The following is a 23,900-nucleotide window of genomic DNA, read 5'->3' as shown; positions in this document are numbered from 1 at the left end:
TAACCCGTACTCTAAGCCGTACTCTAACCCTAATCGTAACACTAACCTAACCCATAGACTACGCCATACCCCCACCCGTACCCTAACCCATACCCTAAGCCGTACCCTAACCCTAACGCTAAACCTAACCCTAACCCATACACTACGCCGCACCCTCACACGTACCCTGACCCGTACCCTAACCCGTACCCTAAGCCGTACCCTAACCCTAACACTAACCCTAACCTATACCCTATGCCGTACCCTCACCCGTACCCTATCCCGTACCCTAAGCTGTACCCTAACCCTAACCCTAACCCTAACCCTAACACTAACCCATACCCTACGCCGTACCCTCACCCGTACCCTAAACCGTATCCTAAGCCGTACCCTAACCCTAACCAATACCCTACGCAGTACCCTCACCCATACCCTCACCCGTACCCTAAGCCGTACCCTAACCCTAACACTAACACTAACCCTAACCCTAACCCTAACCCTAAACTACCCTTGACTGCTTTTGCCTCCATTAGATTTCCTAAGCACTAGTGTTTTAAGGAACATGTTAAAAAGAAAATCCTAATGTATTTTTTTTGTAATGTGTTTATTCTTTTTCTTATCCTAGTGACTAAAATCTTCTCCATGGCTGGACCCCAAATAATATTCCTTTACGTGCTAAGTGGTATCTAGAGAGTGGGATAGGTTTAATAAATACCCTAATCCTAACGTGTACCCTAACCCTAACCCATACCCTAACCCTAACACGTCCCCTAACCCTAACACGTACGCTAATCCTAAACCGTACCCTAAACCAATCCCTAACCCTAAAACTAACCCTAACCCTAACCCTAACCCTAACCCATACCCTACGCTGTACCCGCACCCGTACAGTAACCCGTACCCTAAGCCATACCCTAACCCTAACCCTAACGCTAACCATACACTACAACGTACCCTCACGCTTAGCCTAAAGCGTACCCTAAGCCGTACCCTAACCCTAACCTTAACCCTAAACTATACCTTAAGCCCTACCCTCACTCTTACCCTAAACCGTACCCTAAGCCGTACCCTAACCCTAACCCTAGCCCTAACCCTAACCCATACCCTACGCTGTACCCTCACACGTACCCTATTCCATATCCTAAGCCGTACCCTAACCCTAACACTAACCCTAAGCCTAACCCTAAACTACCCTTGACTGCTTTTGCCTCCACTAGATTTCCTAAGCACTAGTGTTTTAAGGAACAGGTTAAAAAGAAAAAGTTAATGTGATTTTTTTATAAAGTGTTTATTCTTTATCTTATCCTAGTGACTAAAATCTTCTCCATGGCTGGACCCCAAATAATATTCCTTTACGTGCTAAGTGGTATCTAGAGTGGGATAGGTTTAATAAATACCCTAATCCTAACGTGTACCCTAACCCTAACCCATACCCTAATCCTAACGCGTACCCTAACCCTAACCCAAACCCTAATCCTAACACGTACGCTAATCCTAACCCGTACCCTAAACCAATCCCTAACCCTAAAACTAACCCTAACCCTAACCCTAACCCTAACCCTAACCCTAACCCTAAACTACCCTTGACTGCTTTTGCCTCCATTAGATTTCCTTAGCACTAGTGTTTTAAGGAACAGGTTAAAAAGAAAATCCGAATGTGATTTTTTTATAATGTGTTTATTCTTTATCTTATCCTAGTGACTAAAATCTTCTCCATGGCTGGACTCCAAATAATATTCCTTTACGTGCTAAGTGGTATCCAGAGAGTGGGATAGGTTTAATAAATACCCTAATCCTAACGTGTACCCTAACCCTAACCCATACCTTAAACCTAACGCGTACCCTAACCCTAACCCAAACCCTAACCCTAACACGTACGCTAATCCTAACCCGTACCCTAAACCAATCCATAACCCTAAAACTAACCCTAACCCTAACCCTAACCCTAACCCTAACCCTAACCCATACCCTACGCCATACCCTAAACCATACCCTAACACGTATCCTAAGCCGTACCCTAACCCTAACCAATACCCTATGCAGTACCCTCACCCGTACACTCACCCGTACCCTAAGCCTTACCCTAACCCTAACCCTAACCCTAGCCATAACCCTAACCCATACCCTACGCCGTACCCTCACACTTACCCTAACGCGTAGCCTAAGACGTACCCTAACCCTAAACCTAACCCTAACCCATACCCTACGACGTAACCGCACACGTATCCTAACCCGTACCCTACGCCGTACCCTAAACCTAACCCTAACCCTCACCCTAACCCTCACCCGTAACCTAACCCGTACCCTAAGCCGTACCCTAAACCTAACCCTAACCCTAACCCATACGCTATGCCGTACCCTCACCCGTACCCTCACCCGTACCCTAACCTGTATCCTAAGCCGTACCCTAACCCTAACCTTAACCCTAACCTATACCCTACGCCGTACACTCACGCGTACCCTAACCCGTACGCTAAGCCGTAACCTAACCCTAACCCTAACCCTTACGCTACGCCGTACCCTCACACGTACCGTAACCCGTATCCTAAGCCGTACCGTAACCCTAACCCTAACCCTAAACTATACCCTACGCCGTACCCTCAACCGTTCCCTAACCCATAACATAAGCCATACCGTAACCCTAACCCTAACCCTAACCCTAACCCGTACCCTACGCCGTACCCTCACCCGTACCCTATCCCATACCCTAAGCCGTACCCTAACCCTAACCCTAACCCTAACCCTAACCCTAAACTACCCTTGACTGCTTTTGCCTCCATTAGACTTCCTAAGCACTAGTGTTTTAAGGAACAGGTTAAAAAGAAAATCCTAATGTGATTTTTTTATAATGTGTTTATTCTTTATCTTATCCTAGTGAGTAAAATCTTCTCCATGGCTGGACCCCAAATAATATTCCTTTACGTGCTAAGTGGTACCTAGAGAGTGGGGTAGGTTTAATAAATACCCTAATCCTAACGTGTACCCTAACCCCTACCCTAGCCCTAACGCGTACCCTAACCCTAACCCAAACCCTAACCCTAACACGTACGCTAATCCTAAACCGTACCCTAAACCAATCCCTAACCCTAAAACTAACCCTAACCCAAACCCTAACCCAAACCCATACCTTACGCCGTATCCTCACCTGTACCCTAACCCGTATCCTAAGCCGTACCCTAAGCCGTACCCTAACCCTAACGCTAAACCTAAGCCTAACCCATACCCTACGCCGCACCCTCACACGTACCCTTACCCGTAACCTAAACCGTACCCTAAGCCGTACCCTAACCCTAACACTAAACCTAACCCTCACCCATACCCTACGCCGTACCCTCACCCGTACCCTAACCCATACCCTAAGATGTACCCTAAACCTAACCCTATCCCTAACCCATAAAGTACGATGTACACTCACCCGTAGCCTCACCCGTATCCTAAACAGTACCCTAACCATAATCCTAACCCTAACCCATAATCTACGCCATAACCTCACCCATACCCTAACATGTACCCTAAGCCTTAACCTAACCCTAACACTACATCTAACCCTAAACCTAACCCCTGCCCTACGCCGTACCCTCATCCATACCCTAACCTGTACCCTAAGCCATACTCTAACCCTAACCCTAAACCTAACCCATACCCTATGCCGTACCGTCACCCGTACTCTAAGCCGTACCCTAACCCTAACCCTAACCCTAACCCATACGCTACCCCGTAGCCTCACCCGTACCCTAACCCGTATCCTAAGCCGTACCCTAACCCTAACCCTAACCCTAAACTATACCTTACGCCCTACCCTCACTCGTACCCTAACCCGTACCCTAAACCGTACCCTAACCCTAAACATAACCCTAGCCCGAACCCTAACCTATACCCTACGCCGTACCCTCACACGTACCCTAACGCGTACCCTAAGCCGTACCCTAACCCTAACCATAACCCTAACCCATACGCTAAGCCGTACCCTCACCCGTACCCTAACCCGTACCCTAACCCTAACCCTAACCCCTACCCTACGCCGTACCCTCACCCGTACCCTATCCCATACCCTAAGCCGTACCCTAACTCTAACACTAACCCTAACCCTAAACTACCCTTGACTGCTTTTGCCTCCATTAGATTTCCTAAGCACTAGTGTTTTAAGGAACAGGTTAAAAAGAAAATGTTAATGTGATTTTTTTATAATGTGTTTATTCTTTATCTTATCCTAGTGACTAAAATCTTCTCCATGGCTGGACCCCAAATAATATTCCTTTACGTGCTAAGTGGTATCTAGAGAGTGGGATAGGTTTAATAAATACCCTAATCCTAACGTGTAACCTAACCCTAACCCATAACCTAATCCTAACGCGTACCCTAACCCTAACCCAAACCCTAATCCTAACACGTACGCTAATCCTAACCCGTACCCTAAACCAATCCCTAACCCTAAAACTAACCCTAACCCTAACCCTAACCCTAAACTACCCTTGACTGCTTTTGCCTCCATTAGATTTCCTTAGCACTAGTGTTTTAAGGAACAGGTTAAAAAGAAAATCCGAATGTGATTTTTTTATAATGTGTTTATTCTTTATCTTATCCTAGTGACTAAAATCTTCTCCATGGCTGGACCCCAAATAATATTCGTTTACGTGCTAAGTGGTATCTAGAGAGTGGGATAGGTTTAATAAATACCGTAATCCTAACGTGTACCCTAACCCTAACCCATACCCTAACCCAAACCCTAACCGTAACACGTACGCTAATCCTAACCCGTACCTTAAACCAATCCCTAACCTTAAAACTAACCCTAACCCTAACGCTAACCCATACCCTACGCCGTACCCTCACCCATACCCTAACCCGTATCCTAAGCCGTACCCTAACCCTAACCAATACCCTACGCAGTACCCTCACCCGTACCCTCAACCGTACCCTAAGCCATACCCTAACCCTAACCCTAAACCTAACCCTGACCCCTACCGTACGCCGTAGCCTCACCCGTACCCTATACCATACCCTAAGCCGTACCCTAACCCTAACACTAACCCTAACCCTAACCCCAACCCTAAACTACCCTTGACTGCTTTTGCCTCCATTAGATTTCCTAAGCACTAGTGTTTTAAGGAACAGGTTAAAAAGAAAATCCTAATGTGATTTTTTTATAATGTGCTTATTCTTTATCTTATCGTAGTGACTAAAATCTTCTCCATGGCTGGACCCCAAATAATATTCCTTTACGTGCTAAGTGGTATCTAGAGAGTGGGATAGGTTTAATAAATACCCTAATCCTAACGCGTACCCTAACCCTAACCCATACCCTAACCCTAACGCGTACCCTAACCCTAACCCAAACCCTAACCCTAAGACATACGCTAATCCTAACCCGTACCCTAAACCAATCCCTAACCCTAACCCTAACCCTAACCCATACCTTACGCCGTACCCTCACCCGTACCCTAACCCGTACCTAAGCCGTACCCTAACCCTAACCCTAAACCTAACCCTAAATCATAGCCTACGCCGTACCGTAACCCGTACCCTAACCCGTATCCGAAGCCGTGCCCTAACCCTAACCCTAACCCTAACCCTAACACTAACCCTACCCTAAACCAATCCCTAACCCTAAAACTAACCCTAACCCTAACCTTAACCCTAACCCTAACCCTAACCCTAGCCCTAACCCTAAACCTAACCCTAGCCCTACCCCTAACCCATACCCTACGCCGTACCCTCACACGTACCCTAACGCGTACCCTAAGCCGTACCCTAACCCTAACCCTAACCCTAGCCCTAACCCTAACCCATACCCTACGCCGTACCCTAATCCGTACCCTAACCCGTATCCTAAGCCGTACCCTAACCCTAACCCTAACCCTAAACTATACCCTACGCCATACCCTCACCCGTACCCTAACCCGTACCCTAAGCCGTACTCTAACCCTAACCCTAACCCTAACCCTAGCCCTAACCCTATCCCATACCCTACGCGGTACTCTCACACGTACCCTAACGCGTACCCTAAGCCGTACCCTAACCCTAAACCATACCCTACGCCGTACCATAACCCGTACCCTAACCCGTACCCTAAGCCGTACCCTAACCCTAACCCTAACCCTAACCCTAACCCTAATCCTAATCCCTACCCTACGCCGTACCCTCACCCGTACCCTATTCCATACCCTAATCCGTACCCTAACCCTAACACTAAACCTAACCCTAACCCTAACCCTAAACTACCCTTGACTGCTTTTGCCTCCATTAGATTTCCTAAGCACTAGTGTTTTAAGGAACAGGTTAAAAAGAAAATCCTAATGTGATTTTTTTATAATGTGTTTATTCTTTATCTTATCCTAGTGACTAAAATCTTCTCCATGGCTGGACCCCAAATAATATTCCTTTACGTGCTAAGTGGTATCTAGAGAGTGGGATAGGTTTAATAAATACCCTAATCCTAACGTGTACCCTAACCCTAACCCTAACACGTATGCTAATCCTAACCCGTACCCTAAACCAATCCCTAACCCTAAAACTAACCCTAACCCTAACCCTAACCCTAACCCATACCCTACAACGTACCCTCACACGTACCCTAAACCGTACCCTAAGCCGTAACCTAACCCTAACCTTAACCCGAAACTATACCTTACTCCCTACCCTCACTCGTACCCTAACCCATACCCTAAGCTGTACCCTAACCTTAACCCTAACCCTAGCCCTAACCCTATCCCATACCCTACGCGGTACTCTCAAACGTACCCTAACGCGTACCCTAAGCCGTACCCTAACCCTAACCCATACCCTATGCCGTAACAGCACACATAACCCAACCCGTACCCTAAGCCGTACCCTAACCCTAAACCTAACCCTAACCCATACGCTACGCCATACCCTCACCCGTACCCTAAACCGTATCCTAAGCCGTGCCCTAACCCTAACCCTAACCCTAACCTATAGCCTACGCCGGACCCTCACCCGTACCCTAACCCGTACCCTAAGCCGTACCCTAACCCTAACCCTAACCCTAACCCATCCCCTACGCCGTACCCTAACCTGTATCCTAAGCCGTACCCTAACCCTAACCAATACCCTACGCAGTACCCTCACCCGTACCCTCACCCGTACACTAAGCCGTACCCTAACCCTAACCCTAAGCCTAACCCCTACCCTATGCCGTAACCTCACACGTACCCTATCCCGTAACCTAAGCTGTACCCTAACCCTAACCCTAACCGTAACCGTAACCCTAACCCATACCCTACGCCGTACCCTAACCCGTACCTTAACCCGTATCCTAAGCCGTACCCTAACCCTAACCAATACCCTACGCAATACCCTCACCCGTACCCTAACCCGTACCCTAAGCCGTACCCTAAACCTAACCCTAAACCTAACCCTAAATCATAGCCTACGCCGTACCGTAACCCGTACCCTAACCCGTATCCTAAGCCGTGCCCTAACCCTAACCCTAACCCTAGCACTACCCCTAACTCATACCCTACGCCGTACCCTCACACGTACCCTAACGCGTACCCTAAGCCGTACCCTAACCCTAACCCTAAAACTAACCCGTACCCTACGCCGTAACCGCACACGTATCCTAACCCGTACCCTAAGCCGTACACTAACCCTAACCATAACCCTAACCCATACGCTACGCCGTACCCTCACCCGTACCCTAACCCGTACCCTAAGCCGTGCTCTAACCCTAACCCTAACCCTAACCCTAACCCATACCCTACGAAGTACCCTAACCCGTACCCTAACACGTACCCTAAGCTGTACCCTAATCCTAACCCTAAGCCTAACCCATACGCTACGCCGTACCCTCACCCGTACCCTAACCCGTATCCTAAGCCGTACCCTAAGCCTAACCAATACCCTACGCAGTACCCTCACCCGTACCCTCAACCGTACCCTAAGCCATACCCTAACCCTAACCCTAACCCTAACCCTGACCCCTACCGTACGCCGTAGCTTCACCCGTACCGTAACCCGTATCCTAAGCCGTACCCTAACCCTAACCAATACCCTATGCAGTACCCTCACCCGTACCCTAACCCCTACCCTAAGCCGTACCCTAACCCTAACCCTAACCCTAACCCGTATCCTAAGCCGTGCCCTAACCCTAACCCTAACCCTAGCCCTACCCCTAACTCATACCCTACGCCGTACCCTCACACGTACCCTAACGCGTACCCTAAGCCGTACCCTAACCCTAACCCTAAAACTAACCTCTACCCTACGCCGTAATCGCACACGTATCCTAACCCGTACCCTAAGCCGTACACTAACCCTAACCATGACCCTAACCCATACGCTACGCCGTACCCTCACCCGTACCCTAACCCGTACCCTAAGCCGTGCTCTAACCCTAACCCTAACCCTAACCCTAACCCATACCCTACGAAGTACCCTAACCCGTACCCTAACCCGTACCCTAAGCCATACCCTAACCCTAACCCTAACCCTAACCCTGACACCTAACGTACGCCGTAGCCTCACCCGTACCGTAACCCGTATCCTAAGCCGTACCCTAACCCTAACCAATACCCTATGCAGTACCCTCACCCGTACCCTCACCCGTACCCTAAGCCGTACCCTAACCCTAACCCTAACCCTAATCCTAATCCGTACCCTACGCCGTACCCTCACCCGTACCCTATTCCATACCCTAAGCCATACCCTAACCCTAACACTAACCCTAACCCTAACCCTAACCCTAAACTACCCTTGACTGCTTTTGCCTCCATTAGATTTCCTAAGCACTAGTGTTTTAAGGAACAGGTTAAAAAGAAAATCCTAATGTGATTTTTTTATAATGTGTTTATTCTTTATGTTATCCTAGTGAATAAAATCTTCTCCATGGCTGGACCCCAAATCATATTCCTTTACGTGCTAAGTGGTATCTAGAGAGAGGGATAGGTTTAATAAATACCCTAATCCTAACGTGTACCCTAACCCTAACCCATACCCTAAACCTAACGCGTACCCTAACCCTAACCCAAAACCTAACCCTAACACGTATGCTAATCCTAACCCGTACCCTAAACCAATCCCTAACCCTAACCCTAACCCTAACCCATACCTTATGCCGTACCCTCACCTGTACCCTAACCCGTACCCTAAGCCGTACCCTAACCCTAACCCTAACCCTAACCCTAACCCATACCCTACAACGTACCCTCACACTTACCCTAAACCATACCCTAAGCCGTACCTTAACCCTAACCCTAACCGTAAACTATACCTTACGCCCTACCCTCACTCGTACCCTAACCCTTACCCTAATCCGTACGCTAAACCTAACCCTAACCCTAGCCCTAACCCCTACCCTACGCCGTACCCTCAACCGTACCCTAACCCATACCCTACGCTGTACCCTAACCCTAACCCTAACCCTAACCCTAACCCTAACCCATACCCTACGCCGTACCCTAACCCGTACCCTAACTCATATCCTAAGCCGTACCCTAACCCTAACCAATACCCTACGCAGTACCCTCACCCGTACCCTAAGTCGTACCCTAACCCTAACCCTAACCCTAACCCCTACCCTACGCCGTACCCTCACCCGTACCCTATCCCATACCCTAAGCCGTACTCTAACCCTAACACTAACCCTAACCCTAACCCTAACCCTAAATTACCCTTGACTGCTTTGCCTCCATTAGATTTCCTAAGCACTAGTGTTTTAAGGAACAGGTTAAAAAGTAAATCCTAATGTGATTTTTTTATAATGTGTTTATTCTTTATCTTATCCTAGTGACTAAAATCTTCTCCATGGCTGGACCCCAAATAATATTCGTTTACGTGCTAAGTGGTATCTAGAGAGTGGGATAGGTTTAATAAATACCGTAATCCTAACGTGTACCCTAACCCTAACCCATACCCTAACCCAAACCCTAACCGTAACACGTACGCTAATCCTAACCCGTACCTTAAACCAATCCCTAACCTTAAAACTAACCCTAAACCTAACCCTAACCCATATCCTACATCTTAACCTAACCCGTACCCTAACCCATACCCTAAGCGGTACCCTAACCCTAACCCTAACCCTAACCCATACCCTATGCGGTACCCTCAACCGTACCCTCACCCGTACCCTAAGCCGTACCTCAACACTAACCCTAACCCTAACCCAAAACCTAACCTTAACCTTAACCTACCGTAAGCCGTACCCTCACCCGTACATTAAACCGTACTGTAAGCCATACCCTAACCCTAACCCTAACCCTAACCCTAACCCTAACCAATACGCTACGCCGTACCCTCACCCGTACCCTAACCCGTACCCTAAGCTGTACCCTAACCCTAAACTAACCCTAACCCTAACCCAAACTCATACCCTACGCCGTACCCTAACCCGTACCCTAACCCGTATCCTAAGCCGTACCCTAAACCTAACCAATACCCTATGCAGTACCCTCACCCGTACCCTAAGCCGTACCCTAACCCTTACCCTAACCCTAACCCTAACCCTAACCCTAACTCTAACCCCTACCCTACGCCGTACCCTCACCCGTACCCTATCCTATACCCTAAGCTGTACCCTAACCCTAACCCTAACCCTAACCCTAACTCTAAACTACCCTTGACTGCTTTTGCCTCCATTAGATTTCCTAAGCACTAGTGTTTTAAGGAACAGGTTAAAAAGAAAATCCTAATGTGATTTTTTTATAATGTGTTTATTCTTTATCTTATCCTAGTGACTACAATCTTCTCCATGGCTGGACCCCAAATAATATTCCTTTACGTGCTAAGTGGTATCTAGAGAGTGGGGAAGGTTTAATAAATACCCTAATCCTAACGTGTACCCTAACCCCTACCCTAGCCCTAAGGCGAACACTAACCCTAACCCAAACCCTAACCCTAACACGTAAGCTAATCCTAACCCGTACCCTAAACCAATCCCTAACCCTAAAACTAACCCTAACCCAAACCCTAACCCTAACCCATACCCTACGCCGTACCCTCACCCATACCCTAACCCATACCCTAAGCCGTACCCTAACCCTAACCCTAACCCTAACCCTAACCCATACCCTACAACGTACCCTCACACTTACCCTAAACCGTACCCTAAGCCGTACCCTAACCCTAACCCTAACCCTAAACTATACCTTATGCCCTACCCTCACTAGTACCCTAACCTGTACCCTAAGCCGTACCCTAACCTTAACCCTAACCCTAGCCCTAACCCTAACCCATACGCTATGCTGTACCCTCACCCGTACCCTAACCCGTACCCTAACCCTAACCCTAACTCTAACCTTAACCCATACCCTACGCCGTACCATAACCCGTACCCTAACCCGTATCCTAAGCCGTACCCTAACCCTAACCAATACCGTACGCAGTACGCTCACCCGTAACCTAACCCGTACCCTAAGCCGTACCCTAACCCTATCCCTAACCCTAGCCCTACCCCTAACCCATACCTTACACCGTACCCTCACCCGTACCCTAACCCTTATCCTAAGCAGTACCCTAACCCTAACCAATACCCTACGCAGTACCCTAACCCGTACCCTCACCCGTACCCTAAGCCGTACCCTAACCCTAACCCTAACCCTAACCCTAACCCATACGCTATGCTGTACCCTCACCCGTACCCTAACCCGTATCCTAAGCCGTACCCTAACCCTAACCCTAACCCTAACCCATACGCTACGCCGTACCCTCACCCGTATCCTAAGCCGTACCCTAACCCTAACCCTAACCCTAACCCATACGCTACGCCGTACCCTCACCCGTATCCTAAGCTGTACCCTAACCCTAACCCTAACCCTAACCTAACCCGTACCCTAAACCAATCCGTAACCCTAAAATTAACCCTAACCCTAACCCTAACCCATACCCTACGCCGTACCCTCACCCGTACTCTAACCCTAACCCTAAGCCGTACCCTAACCCTTAAACTATACCTTACGCCCTAACCTCACTCGTACCCTAACACGTACCCTAAGCCGTACCCTAACCCTAACCCATACGCTACGCCGTAACCTCACCCGTATCCTAAGCTGTACCCTAACACTAACCCTAACCCTAACCCTAACCCTAAACCCTACCCTACGCCGTACCCTCACCCGTACCCTATCCCATACCCTAAGCCGTACCCTAACCCTAACACTAACCCTAACCCTAACCCTAAACTACCCTTGACTGCTTTTGCCTCCATTAGATTTCCTAAGCAGTAGTGTTTTAAGGAACAGGTTAAAAAGAAAATCCTAATGTGATTTTTTTTAAATGTGTTTATTTTTTATCTTATCCTAGTGACTAAAATCTTCTCCATGGCTGAACCCCAAATAATATTCCTTTACGTGCTAAGTGGTATCTAGAGAGTGGGATAGATTTAATAAATACTCTAATCCTAACGTGTACCCTAACCATAACCCATACCCTAACCCTAACGCATACCCTAACCCAAACCCTAACCCTAACACGTACGCTAATCCTAACCCGTACCCTAAACCAATCCTTAACTCTAAAACTAACCCTAACCCTAACCCTAACCCTAACCTATACCCTACGCCGTACCCTCACCCGTACCCTAACCCTTCCCCAAGCCGCACCCTAACCCTAATCCTAACGCTAAACCTAACCCATACACTATGCCGTACCGTAACCCTAACCAATACCCTGCGCATTACCCTCACCCGTACCCTCACCCGTAACCTAAGCCGTACCCTAACCCTAACCCTAAGCCATACCCTAAGCCGTAACCACACACGTATCCTAACCCGTACCCTAAGCCGTACCCTAACTCTAACCCTAAACCTAAACCATACGCTACGCCGTACCCTCACCCGTACCCTAACTCGTATCCTAAGCCGTACCCTAACCCTAACTCTAACCCTAACCTATACCCTACGCCGTACCCTCACCCGTACCCTATCCCATACCCTAAGCCATTCCCTAACCCTAACACTAACCCTAACCCTAACCCTAACCCTAACCCTAAACTACCGTTGACTGCTTTTGCCTCCATTAGATTTCCTAAGCACTAGTGTTTTAACGAACAGGTTAAAAAGAAAATCCTAATGTGATTTTTTAATAATGTGTTTATTCTTTATCTTATCCTAGTGAATAAAATCTACTCCATGGCTGGACCCCAAATATTATTCCTTTACGTGCTAAGTGGTATCTAGATAGTGGGATCGGTTTAATAAGTACCCTAATCCTAACGTGTACCCTAACCCTAACCCATACAGCAACCCTAACGCGTACCCTAACCCTAACCGAAACCCTAACACTAACACGTACGCTAATCCTAACCCGTACCCTAAACCAATCCCTAACGCTAAAACTAACCCTAACCCTAACCCTAACCCATACCCTACGCCGTACCCTCACCCGTACTCTAACCCGTACCCTAAGCCGTACCCTAACCCTAACCCTAACCCATACCCTACAACGTACCCACACACTTACCCTAAACTGTACCCTAAGCCGTACCCTAACCCTAACCCTAACCCTAAACTATACCTTACGCCCTACCCTCACTCGTACCCTAACCCGTATCCTAAGCCATACCCTAACCCTATCCCTAACCCTAGCCCTAACCCTAACCCATACCCAACGCCGTACCCTCACACGTACCCTAACGCGTACCCTAGGCCGTACCCTAACCCTAACCGTAACCCTAACCCATACCCTACGCAGTAACCGCACATGTATCCTAACCCGTACCCTAAGCCGTACCCTAACCCTAACCAATACCCTACGCAGTACCCTCACCCATACCCTCACCCGTACCCTAAGCCATACCCTAAACCTAACCCTAACCCTAACCCTAACCCTAACCCCTACCCTACGCCGTACCCTCACCCGTACCCTATCCCATACCCTAAGCCGTACCCTAACCCTAACACTAACCCTATCCCTAACCCTAAACTACCCTTGACTGCTTTTGCCTCCATTAGATTTCCTAAGCACTAGTGTTTTAAGGAACAGGTTAAAAAGAAAATCCTACTGTGCTTTATTTATAATGTGTTTATTCTTTATCTTATCCTAGTGACTAAAATTTTCTCCATGGCTGGACCCCAAATAATATTCCTTTACGTGCTAAGTGGTATCTAGAGAGTGGGATAGGTTTAATAAATACCCTAAACCTAACATGTACCCTAACTCTAACCCATACCCTAATCCTAACTCGTACCCTAACCCTAACCCTAACCCTAACCCTAACCCTAACCTGTATCCTAAGCCGTACCCTAACCCTAACCCTAACCCTAACCTATACCCTACGCCCTACCCTCACTCGTACCCTAACCCATACCCTAAGCCGTACCCTAACCCTAACCCTAACCCTAACCCTATCCCTATCCCTAACCCTAACCCATACCCTATGCCGTACCCTAAACCGTACCCTAACACGTATCCTAAGCCGTACCCTAAGCTGTACCCTAACCCTAACCCTAACCCTAACCCATACCCTACGCCGTACCCTCACACGTACCCTCACCCGTACCCTAAGCCGTACCCTAAACCTAACCCTAACCCTAACCCTAATCCGAAACCTAACCCTAACCCTAACCCATACCCTACGCCATACTCTCACCCGTACCCGAACCTATACCCTAAGCCGTACCGTAACCTTAAACCTAACCCTAACCCTAACCCATACCCTACGCCTACCTTCACACTTACCCTAAACTGTACCCTAAGGCCTACCCTAAACCTAACCCTAACCCTAACCCTAACCCATACTCTATGCCGTACACTAACCCGTGCACTCACCCGTACCCTAAGCCGTTCCCTATCTCTAACCCTAACCCTAACACTAACCCTAAACTACCTTTGACTGCATTTGCCTCCAATAGATTTCCTAAGAACTAGTGTTTTAAGGAAAAGGTTTAAAAGAAAATCCTAATGTGATTTCTTTATAGTGTGTGTATTCTTTATCTTATCCTAGTGTCTAAAATCTTCTCCATGGCTGGACCGCAAGTAATATTCCTTTACGTGCTACGTGGTATCTAGAGAGTTGGGTAGGTTTTATAAATACCCTAACCCTAACGTGTACCCTAACCCTAACCCATAACCTAAGCCTAACACGTACCCTAATCCTAACCCGTACCCTAAACCGAGCCCTAACCCTAAAATTAACCCTAACCCTAACTCTAACCCATGCCCTACACCGTACCCTAACCCATTCCCTAAGCCGTACCCTAAGCCGTACCTTAACCCTAACCCTAACCCTAAGCAACCCTTGACTGCTTCCGCCTCCAATAGATTTCCTAAGCACTAGTGTTTTAAGGAACAGGTGAAAGAGACAATCCTAATGTGATTTCTTTATAATGTGTGTGTTCCCTATCTTATCCTAGTAACTAAAATGTTCTCCATGGCTAGACCCCAAATAATATCCCTTTACATGCTATGTGGTATCTAGAGAGTGGGATACGTTTAATAAATACCCTAACCCTAATGCGCACCCTAACTCTAACACACACCATAACCCTAACACGTACCCTAATCTTAACCTGTACCCTAAACGTAGCCCTAACGCTAAAACTAACTATAGCACTAACCTTAACCCATACCCTACGCCGTACCCTCACCCGTACTCTAACCCGTACTCTAAGCCGTACTCTAACCCTAATCGTAACACTAACCTAACCCATAGACTACGCCATACCCCCACCCGTACCCTAACCCATACCCTAAGCCGTACGCTAACCCTAACGCTAAACCTAACCCTAACCCATACACTACGCCGCACCCTCACACGTACCCTGACCCGTACCCTAACCCGTACCCTAAGCCGTACCCTAACCCTAACACTAACCCTAACCTATACCCTATGCCGTACCCTCACCCGTACCCTATCCCGTACCCTAAGCTGTACCCTAACCCTAACCCTAACCCTAACCCTAACACTAACCCATACCCTACGCCGTACCCTCACCCGTACCCTAAACCGTATCCTAAGCCGTACCCTAACCCTAACCAATACCCTATGCAGTACCCTCACCCATACCCTCACCCGTACCCTAAGCCGTACCCTAACCCTAACACTAACACTAACCCTAACCCTAACCCTAACCCTAAACTACCCTTGACTGCTTTTGTCTCCATTAGATTTCCTAAGCACTAGTGTTTTAAGGAACATGTTAAAAAGAAAATCCTAATGTATTTTTTTTGTAATGTGTTTATTCTTTTTCTTATCCTAGTGACTAAAATCTTCTCCATGGCTGGACCCCAAATAATATTCCTTTACGTGCTAAGTGGTATCTAGAGAGTGGGATAGGTTTAATAAATACCCTAATCCTAACGTGTACCCTAACCCTAACCCATACCCTAACCCTAACACGTCCCCTAACCCTAACACGTACGCTAATCCTAAACCGTACCCTAAACCAATCCCTAACCCTAAAACTAACCCTAACCCTAACCCTAACCCTAACCCATACCCTACGCTGTACCCGCACCCGTACAGTAACCCGTACCCTAAGCCATACCCTAACCCTAACCCTAACGCTAACCATACACTACAACGTACCCTCACGCTAAGCCTAAAGCGTACCCTAAGCCGTACCCTAACCCTAACCCTAACCCTAACCCTTACGCTACGCCGTACCCTCACACGTACCGTAACCCGTATCCTAAGCCGTACCGTAACCCTAACCCTAACCCTAAACTATACCCTACGCCGTACCCTCAACCGTACCCTAACCCATAACCTAAGCCATACCGTAACCCTAACCCTAACCCTAACCCTAACCCGTACCCTACACCGTACCCTCACCCGTACCCTATCCCATACCCTAAGCCGTACCCTAACCCTAACCCTAACCCTAACCCTAACCCTAAACTACCCTTGACTGCTTTTGCCTCCATTAGACTTCCTAAGCACTAGTGTTTTAAGGAACAGGTTAAAAAGAAAATCCTAATGTGATTTTTTTATAATGTGTTTATTCTTTATCTTATCCTAGTGAGTAAAATCTTCTCCATGGCTGGACCCCAAATAATATTCCTTTACGTGCTAAGTGGTACCTAGAGAGTGGGGTAGGTTTAATAAATACCCTAATCCTAACGTGTACCCTAACCCCTACCGTAGCCCTAACGCGTACCCTAACCCTAACCCAAACCCTAACCCTAACACGTACGCTAATCCTAAACCGTACCCTAAACCAATCCCTAACCCTAAAACTAACCCTAACCCAAACCCTAACCCAAACCCATACCTTACGCCGTATCCTCACCTGTACCCTAACCCGTATCCTAAGCCGTACCCTAAGCCGTACCCTAACCCTAACGCTAAACCTAAGCCTAACCCATACCCTACGCCGCACCCTCACACGTACCCTGACCCGTAACCTAAACCGTACCCTAAGCCGTACCCTAACCCTAACACTAAACCTAACCCTCACCCATACCCTACGCCGTACCCTCACCCGTACCCTAACCCGTACCCTAAGATGTACCCTAAACCTAACCCTATCCCTAACCCATAAAGTACGATGTACACTCACCCGTAGCCTCACCCGTATCCTAAACAGTACCCTAACCATAATCCTAACCCTAACCCATAATCTACGCCATACCCTCACCCATACCCTAACATGTACCCTAAGCCTTAACCTAACCCTAACACTACATCTAACCCTAAACCTAACCCCTGCCCTACGCCGTACCCTCATCCATACCCTAACCTGTACCCTAAGCCATACTCTAACCCTAACCCTAAACCTAACCCATACCCTATGCCGTACCCTCACCCGTACTCTAAGCCGTACCCTAACCCTAACCCTAACCCTAACCCATACGCTACGCCGTAGCCTCACCCGTACCCTAACCCGTATCCTAAGCCGTACCCTAACCCTAACCCTAACCCTAAACTATACCTTACGCCCTACCCTCACTCGTACCCTAACCCGTACCCTAAGCCGTACCCTAACCCTAAACATAACCCTAGCCCGAACCCTAACCTATACCCTACGCCGTACCCTCACACGTACCCTAACGCGTACCCTAAGCCGTACCCTAACCCTAACCATAACCCTAACCCATACGCTAAGCCGTACCCTCACCCGTACTCTAACCCGTACCCTAACCCTAACCCTAACCCCTACCCTACGCCGTACCCTCACCCGTACCCTATCCCATACCCTAAGCCGTACCCTAACTCTAACACTAACCCTAACCCTAAACTACCCTTGACTGCTTTTGCCTCCATTAGATTTCCTAAGCACTAGTGTTTTAAGGAACAGGTTAAAAAGAAAATGTTAATGTGATTTTTTTATAATGTGTTTATTCTTTATCTTATCCTAGTGACTAAAATCTTCTCCATGGCTGGACCCCAAATAATATTCCTTTACGTGCTAAGTGGTATCTAGAGAGTGGGATAGGTTTAATAAATACCCTAATCCTAACGTGTAACCTAACCCTAACCCATAACCTAATCCTAACGCGTACCCTAACCCTAACCCAAACCCTAATCCTAACACGTACGCTAATCCTAACCCGTACCCTAAACCAATCCCTAACACTAAAACTAACCCTAACCCTAACCCTAACCCTAAACTACCCTTGACTGCTTTTGCCTCCATTAAATTTCCTTAGCACTAGTGTTTTAAGGAACAGGTTAAAAAGAAAATCCGAATGTGATTTTTTTATAATGTGTTTATTCTTTATCTTATCCTAGTGACTAAAATCTTCTCCATGGCTGGACCCCAAATAATATTCGTTTACGTGCTAAGTGGTATCTAGAGAGTGGGATAGGTTTAATAAATACCCTAATCCTAACGTGTACCCTAACCCTAACCCATACCCTAACCCAAACCCTAACCGTAACACGTACGCTAATCCTAACCCGTACCTTAAACCAATCCCTAACCTTAAAACTAACCCTAACCCTAACGCTAACCCATACCCTACGCCGTACCCTCACCCATACCCTAACCCGTATCCTAAGCCGTACCCTAACCCTAACCAATACCCTACGCAGTACCCTCACCCGTACCCTCAACCGTACCCTAAGCCATACCCTAACCCTAACCCTAAACCTAACCCTGACCCCTACCGTACGCCGTAGCCTCACCCGTACCCTATACCATACCCTAAGCCGTACCCTAACCCTAACACTAACCCTAACCCTAACCCCAACCCTAAACTACCCTTGACTGCTTTTGCCTCCATTAGATTTCCTAAGCACTAGTGTTTTAAGGAACAGGTTAAAAAGAAAATCCTAATGTGATTTTTTTATAATGTGCTTATTCTTTATCTTATCGTAGTGACTAAAATCTTCTCCATGGCTGGACACCAAATAATATTCCTTTACGTGCTAAGTGGTATCTAGAGAGTGGGATAGGTTTAATAAATACCCTAATCCTAACGCGTACCCTAACCCTAACCCATACCCTAACCCTAACGCGTACCCTAACCCTAACCCAAACCCTAACCCTAAGACATACGCTAATCCTAACCCGTACCCTAAACCAATCCCTAACCCTAACCCTACCCCTAACCCATACCTTACGCCGTACCCTCACCCGTACCCTAACCCGTATCCGAAGCCGTGCCCTAACCCTAACCCTAACCCTAACCCTAACCCTAACCCTAACCCATACGCTACGCCGTACCCTCACCCGTACCCTAACCCGTATCCTAAGCCGTAACCTAACCCTAACCCTAACCCTAACCTATACCCTATGCCGTTCACTCGCCCGTACCCTAACCCGTACCCTAAGCCGTACCCTAACCCTAACCCTAACCTTAACCCATACCTACGCCGTACCCTAACCCATACCCAAACCTGTATCCTAAGCCGTACCCTAACCCTAACCAATACCCTACGCAGTACCCTCACCCGTACCCTCACCCGTACCCTAACCCTAAACCTAACCCTAACCCTAACACTAACCTTAACCCCTACCCTACGCCGTACCCTCACCCGTACCCTATCCCATACCCTAAGCCGTACCCTAACCCTAACCCTAACCCTAACCCTAACCCTAAACTACCCTTGACTGCTTTTGTCTCCATTAGATTTCCTAAGTACTAGTGTTTTAAGGAACAGGTTAAAAAGAAAATGCTAATGTGATTTTTTTATAATGTGTTTATTCTTTATCTTATCCTAGTGACTAAAATCTTCTCCATGGCTGGACCCCAAACAATATTCCTTTACGTGCTAAGTGGTATCTAGAGAGTGGGGTAGGTTTAATAAATACCTTAATCCTAACGTGTACCCTAACCCTAACCCATACCCTAACCCAAACCCTAACCGTAACACGTACGCTAATCCTAACCCGTACCTTAAACCAATCCCTAACCTTAAAACTAACCCTAACCCTAACGCTAACCCATACCCTACGCCGTACCCTCACCCGTACCCTAACCCGTATCCTAAGCCGTACCCTAACCCTAACCAATACCCTACGCAGTACCCTCACCCGTACCCTCAACCGTACCCTAAGCCATACCCTAACCCTAACCCTAAACCTAACCCTGACCCCTACCGTACGCCGTAGCCTCACCCGTACCCTATACCATACCCTAAGCCGTACCCTAACCCTAACACTAACCCTAACCCTAACCCCAACCCTAAACTACCCTTGACTGCTTTTGCCTCCATTAGATTTCCTAAGCACTAGTGTTTTAAGGAACAGGTTAAAAAGAAAATCCTAATGTGATTTTTTTATAATGTGCTTATTCTTTATCTTATCGTAGTGACTAAAATCTTCTCCATGGCTGGACCCCAAATAATATTCCTTTACGTGCTAAGTGGTATCTAGAGAGTGGGATAGGTTTAATAAATACCCTAATCCTAACGCGTACGCTAACCCTAACCCATACCCTAACCCTAACGCGTACCCTAACCCTAACCCAAACCCTAATCCTAAGACATACGCTAATCCTAACCCGTACCCTAAACCAATCCCTAACCCTAACCCTAACCCTAAAACATACCTTACGCCGTACCCTCACCCGTACCCTAACCCGTACCCTAAGCCATACCCTAACCCTAACCCTAAACCTAACCCTAAATCATAGCCTACGCCGTACCGTAACCCGTACCCTAACCCGTATCTGAAGCCGTGCCCTAACCCTAACCCTAAACCTAACCCTAACCCTAACCCTAACCCATACGCTACGCCGTACCCTCACCCGTACCCTAACCCGTATCCTAAGCCGTAACCTAACCCTAACCCTAACCCTAACCTATACCCTACGCCGTTCACTCACCCGTACCCTAACCCGTACCCTAAGCCGTACCCTAACCCTAACCCTAACCTTAACCCATACCTACGCCGTACCCTAACCCATACCCAAACCCGTATCCTAAGCCGTACCCTAACCCTAACCAATACCCTACGCAGTACCCTCACCCGTACCCTCACCCGTACCCTAACCCTAAACCTAACCCTAACCCTAACACTAACCTTAACCCCTACCCTACGCCGTACCCTCACCCGTACCCTATCCCATACCCTAAGCCGTACCCTAACCCTAACCCTAACCCTAACCCTAACCCTAAACTACCCTTGACTGCTTTTGTCTCCATTAGATTTCCTAAGTACTAGTGTTTTAAGGAACAGGTTAAAAAGAAAATCCTAATGTGATTTTTTTATAATGTGTTTATTCTTTATCTTATCCTAGTGACTAAAATCTTCTCCATGGCTGGACCCCAAACAATATTCCTTTACGTGCTAAGTGGTATCTAGAGAGTGGGGTAGGTTTAATAAATACCCTAATCCTAACGTGTACCATATCCCCTACCCTAGCCCTAACGCGTACCCTAACCCTAACCCAAGCCCTAACCCTAACACGTACGCTAATCCTCATCCGTATCCTAAACCAATGCCTAACCCTAAAACTAACCCTAACCCAAACCCTAACCCTAACCCATACCCTACAACGTACCCTCACACTTACCCTAAACCGTACCCTAAGCCGTATCCTAACCCTAACCCTAACCCTAAACTATAACTTACGCCCTGCCCTCACTCGTACCCTAACCCGTACCCTAAGACGTACCCTAACCCTCACCCTAACCCTAGCCCTACCCCTAACCCATACACTACACCGTACCCTCACACGTACCCTAACCCGTACCCTAAGCCGTACCCTAACCCTAACCCTAAGCCTAACCCATACGCTACGCCGTACCTTCACCCGTACCCTAACCCGTATCCTAAGCCGTACCCTAACCCTAACCCTAACCCTAACCTATACATTACGCCGTACCCTCACCCGTACCCTAACCCTAACCCTAAGCCTAACCCCTACCCTATGCCGTAACCTCACATGTACCCTATCCCGTAACCTAAGCTGTACCCTAACCCTAACCCTAACCGTAACCGTAACCCTAACCCATACCCTACGCCGTACCCTAACCCGTACCTTAACCCGTATCCTAAGCCGTACCCTAACCCTAACCAATACCCTACGCAATACCCTCACCCGTACCCTAACCCGTACCCTAAGCCGTACCCTAAACCTAACCCTAAACCTAACCCTAAATCATAGCCTACGCCGTACCGTAACCCGTACCCTAACCCGTATCCTAAGCCGTGCCCTAACCCTAACCCTAACCCTAGCCCTACCCCTAACTCATACCCTACGCCGTAGCCTCAAACGTACCCTAACGCGTACCCTAAGCCGTACCCTAACCCTAACCCTAAAACTAACCCGTACCCTACGCCGTAACCGCACACGTATCCTAACCCGTACCCTAAGCCGTATACTAACCCTAACCATAACCCTAACCCATACGCTACGCCGTACCCTCACCCGTACCCTAACCCGTACCCTAAGCCGTGCTCTAACCCTAACCCTAACCCTAACCCTAACCCATACCCTACGAAGTACCCTAACCCGTACCCTAACACGTACCCTAAGCTGTACCCTAACCCTAACCCTAAGCCTAACCCATACGCTACGCCGTACCCTCACCCGTACCCTAACCCGTATCCTAAGCCGTACCCTAAGCCTAACCAATACCCTACACAGTACCCTCACCCGTACCCTCAACCGTACCCTAAGCCATACCCTAACCCTAACCCTAACCCTAACCCTGACCCCTACCGTACGCCGTAGCCTCACCCGTACCGTAACCCGTATCCTAAGCCGTACCCTAACCCTAACCAATACCCTATGCAGTACCCTCACCCGTACCCTAACCCCTACCCTAAGCCGTACCCTAACCCTAACCCTAACCCTAATCCTAATCCGTACCCTACGCCGTACCATCACCCGTACCCTATTCCATACCCTAAGCCATACCCTAACCCTAACACTAACCCTAACCCTAACCCTAACCCTAAACTACCCTTGACTGCTTTTGCCTCCATTAGATTTCCTAAGCACTAGTGTTTTAAGGAACAGGTTAAAAAGAAAATCCTAATGTGATTTTTTTATAATGTGTTTATTCTTTATCTTATCCTAGTGACTAAAATCTTCTCCATGGCTGGACCCCAAATAATATTCCTTTACGTGCTAAGTGGTATCTAGAGAGTGGGATAGGTTTAATAAATACCCTAATCCTAACGTGTACCCTAACCCTAACCCATACCCTAACCCAAACCCTAACCGTAACACGTACGCTAATCCTAACCCGTACCTTAAACCAATCCCTAACCTTAAAACTAACCCTAACCCTAACCCTAACCCATACCCTACGCCGTACTCTCACCCGTACCCTAACCCGTACCCTAGGCCGTACCCTAACCCTAACACAAACCCTAACCCTAACACGTACGCTAATCCTAAACCATACCCTAAACCAATCCCTAACCCTAAAACTAACCCTAACCCAAACACTAACGCTAACCCATACCCTACGCCGTACCCTCACCCGTACCCTAACCCGTATCCTAAGCCGTACCCTAACCCTAACCAATACCCTACGCAGTACCCTCACCCGTACCCTCAACCGTACCCTAAGCCATACCCTAACCCTAACCTAAACCTAACCCTGACCCCTACCGTACGCC

The sequence above is a fragment of the Eubalaena glacialis genome, chromosome 5 (genome assembly GCF_028564815.1).
Source record: "Eubalaena glacialis isolate mEubGla1 chromosome 5, mEubGla1.1.hap2.+ XY, whole genome shotgun sequence".
Lineage (NCBI taxonomy): Eukaryota > Metazoa > Chordata > Mammalia > Artiodactyla > Balaenidae > Eubalaena > Eubalaena glacialis.
Note: the sequence above shows the minus strand (reverse complement) of the source record.